The sequence below is a fragment of the Alligator sinensis genome, unplaced genomic scaffold (genome assembly GCF_000455745.1).
Source record: "Alligator sinensis unplaced genomic scaffold, ASM45574v1 scaffold188_1, whole genome shotgun sequence".
In the NCBI taxonomy this organism is placed as follows: Eukaryota; Metazoa; Chordata; order Crocodylia; family Alligatoridae; genus Alligator; species Alligator sinensis.
The window spans coordinates 1,980,296-1,984,115 of NW_005841903.1; the positions used below are offsets into that span (position 1 = coordinate 1,980,296).

Here is a 3,820-nt window from a genome sequence, read left to right on the forward strand (position 1 = left end):
CAAACATATTTGTGACATTATGCAATAAGTGACCAAACCACAGTGGATGAGTAAAAATTAGGAAGCAGTATTTCTCCAACATCTAGTGAATGTGTTGCTATTCTAAGCAAAATAACATAGTCCACTTGTATTATTCAAATGGGGCTATTGAATAAGTTTGTATAACAGAGAATTTTCAACATATTTTATTACATGGCAGGAACTTGTTCTTTAATGATATGGGAGGCTTTTTAGTAAGTGGCCAAACACAGAAGGACTAAAAATTCAGGCTTCCTAGAAGACAATTGAAAAAAATATATATCTGTAAATGTTAAATATTCTTCAGTAATTGAGTTGGCAATGGAGAATGGCAGTATGATTTTGAAACAACTAAAAATATTTTTTACCCTAGCTCAGTTTCAGATATGGCAGAGTTTGACTAATAAAAGTAAGATTTTTTTAAACAATGTTTGAGCGTACATCTTTATGTTACTGCAGTAAACCTGACTAGGAACCAGTCTCTTACAGGAAGTGGTTTACAATGACTCATCACTAATCTGATCGCTTTCACGATATTCAGTTCTACACTCTATTTTTCAGGAAGCCATAACACACCAAATTATTCCTACCAAATATCCATTGTTCCATCAACAATGTTGGTTAATCTGTAAAGCAGATAAATAAATCTCTTAATCAAGATGTCATACATATCAAGGTCAAAGAAAAGTTCCACTAGAGCTTAGCAGTCCATTGAGCTAGCATGGTTAAACACATCAGTTTCTATAGCCACCAGCACCTGGTTGGCACCTTAACTACCAGGCCAAATGACCAGGTATCTGTATGACCTGATGAAGAATACCTTGCCTTTTAAAGCTTGTCTAGCTTCATCCTAACTATGCAGTTGGTCCAATAAAGGATATAACCCAAAAAAACACTTGCCTCTTACATAATTCCTGGACCATTCCAGCTCCAACAACACTACCAATCTATGCTCATTTACAGCTGGTCAGCTGGGGTCAATTTTCAACCCAAGTCTGACTCTAGGGCTATAGTAAGATGCCTTAACATCTACCTCAGTGTCATACATTATAAATAAAATGAAGCTCAAATTATAGCTATAGAACATGTATATTTATTTACATGCATTCTCCATTTATAGTCATACTTATTTATACAGAACAGACACTAAACATTTTAGAAGAGAGTGAGTTACAGCTTTTCCATGAGGCAATGATGATTAAAACTTGAATATTTCATAGTGGCAGATCACATCACCAAGTGTCTAGGGACCAGAGCAATTTGAATTGGCATAAACTAATGTTTCCCCTATCTTCTGTTGCTTGTATAATGAGTTGTGTTCCAGTCCTGCCAATCATTTCCCTGAACACAGACCTGCTCTGCAGTCTGATAGCCAAGCTCTCTGCTCACCAGCACTGAGAAGGCTGTGCTTTCACAAATACAACTGCTGTCATCTTATAACAAGAGAGCATCTGCACTTTGAACCTTTCAACCTGAGCCGCCTGCACACTTCCTCAAAGGGTTTCCTGATCCAATTCTAGCACATGGGGACAGAGAGAAACAGCAAATGGAGTTTCTCACTCTTTTCACTTTTACTTATTAGACAGAAGGAACTTATTCTATAATAATATAGGAAGCTTTTAGTAAGTGGCCAAACACAATAGTACTAAGATTCAGGCTTACTAGAAAACAGATCTGTAGATGTTAAATATTCTTCAGTTGAATAAAATCTTCACACCAACTAAGGGAGAAAGAAAACAATTTCAGTGCATGTAACCTAACCTGCTAGGCTTTTCAACACACTGAATAAGTCTCTAGAAACATACTGATCTCAGAACACAAGCATACTCCTAAACTGAAACAGGTTTAACCTCAACAAGGGAGGAAACAAGCCGCTGAGCACAGATTAGAGTTGATGAGCAATAGGTAACGCAATGACTAGAGCTGTGTCAAACTGTGGTTACAGCAACTTTTTGTTTGGTGTGTGTGGGTTCACACAAAGTAGTTTGACTTTGAATATGGTATGTAAGAACCTGAATTTCAACCAAAACTCTGCCAAGAAAACCAGGTGGGTTTGACACACAAACTTTTCTCCTACCTGCCACAAGGAAGCAGCTTGTGTGAATAGTAAAGAGCTCCTGGCAAACATCACATGAACTTGGAGCCTGTAACCAAGTCAGCACAACTTTGCAGGGAAGGTTTACACACACAAGTATTTAGAATAACCAAAACCAACAGAAAAGACTTATATGTGAGGTCTGCAATGCATTAAGAGGTAAGACCTAAAAAAACCCAACAATCAGACCCCTAAAGCAGTACCTGTGGGTCGTAAGAATATTTCAAAGGGTTGCAAGCAAGTGCCAGAAAAACACGGGAAACACGGGTTTCCCCTTGAAGGCTGGCAACATCCCATCCTGCAAGCAGCTGCTTGTGGCCAGCATGTAGCCAGGCAGGGTCATGGGTGCAGTCCCAGCAGCTGATTGAAGGTAAGTGTATGGGGAGCAGGGGTTGGAGGGCTGATGCCAACCGGGGGGTGGGGGGGAACGACACACAACGACGACGACACTGGGAATTGGGCACTGGCAGGGCCAGGGGGGTGTGGGTCAGGACAAGCCAATCTTGCAAGTGGGTCCCAGTATGAAAAAGGTTGAGAACCATTACCCTAAAGATCCCTTGAATTTACAGTGAACTATAAGTCATGACGCACATTGCATCCTCATATTAGTTAAAGTAGCAGAGAAAGCATATACATTCAACTTTTTCCAGTTTGTCAACCACAAGTGATAGCAGATGCTGGTGTTAACACTGACAAGTGTTTGTTTTTGTTCACTACAGTGTCAGATAACCCGACTCATACCAAAGCTAGGCATTGAGGTGTTAAAATGCCAAAAGGCATCTCAATCCTGACTAGCACCTTCCACCATCAGCCTCTTACTTCATTAGTGATATAAACAAAAAGAAAAAGAGGGAGGAAGGAGTCTAGTGCAGACCTCAAGCCAAAGATCTAGAACAGGGGTGGGCAATTATTTCTGGCGGAGGGCCGCTTACCCAGTTTTAGCAAGCTGCCAAGGGCTGCACAGATAGCCCTGCCTCTTGACAGGTGCCCCACCCCCTGGTCACCATCTTGGGACCAATGTCTCAGGGCCAGCGTTAGTGGGGCCCAGAGAGGGGTGCAGGCTGGCAGGAGTCTGTGGAGCCAGGTTGGACTGCACAAGCAGGGAGAGGGGGGAGCTGGCCTGGCTCCATAGAGGCCCTGCCAGCCGGGACCCTGTACCCCTGCCGCCCTGCTCTGGGCCCTGACAGCGCTGGCCCCGGGACACTGGTGTGGGCCCCGTGCACCCACTCACTTCCAGTGCCCCCCAACCCCACAGTACAGGTGGGGGGCAGTATGCAGCCCCAATCCCCTGCTCCCCGGCAGGGAACGAGTTAGTGCTGTGTGGGAGAAAAGTAGCCCCTCCCCCACCCCGTGGTCAGCGTTCCCTGCTGTGGGCTGTGAGTGTGAGTGTATTTAAAAAAAAAACACCCGGACAGAGGTGAGAGGACCCAAAATGAGGACCTATCTAGGAAAACCTGAACAACCCCTGTCCTGCTCCACCTGCCCCCCGCCCTAGTACAGCCACCCCAGACCCAAGCCAGCACAGCTGAGGGGGCATGCAGCGGAAGCCTCTGCTCCCCGCTCTCCCCCACTCACACAGGCCAGCCTGGCTGGCCAGCCCCCCGTCCCTATTCCCTTGCTAGTGGCCGGCTGTCTGCAGCAGCAAGGGGAGTTCTGAGTGGAGTGAGGAGCGGAGGCAGCCTGCCGAGAGCTGTGCAGGAATGACCC

The 3,820-nt window shown here is 44.9% G+C and overlaps 1 protein-coding gene across 1 annotated transcript in view; it reads right to left on the reverse strand.

The window, feature by feature from the left end:
• ZMIZ1 (zinc finger MIZ-type containing 1) overlaps positions 1-3,820 on the reverse strand; it is a 510,468-nt gene that overhangs the window by 456,385 nt on the left and 50,263 nt on the right. The window lies entirely within an intron of this gene.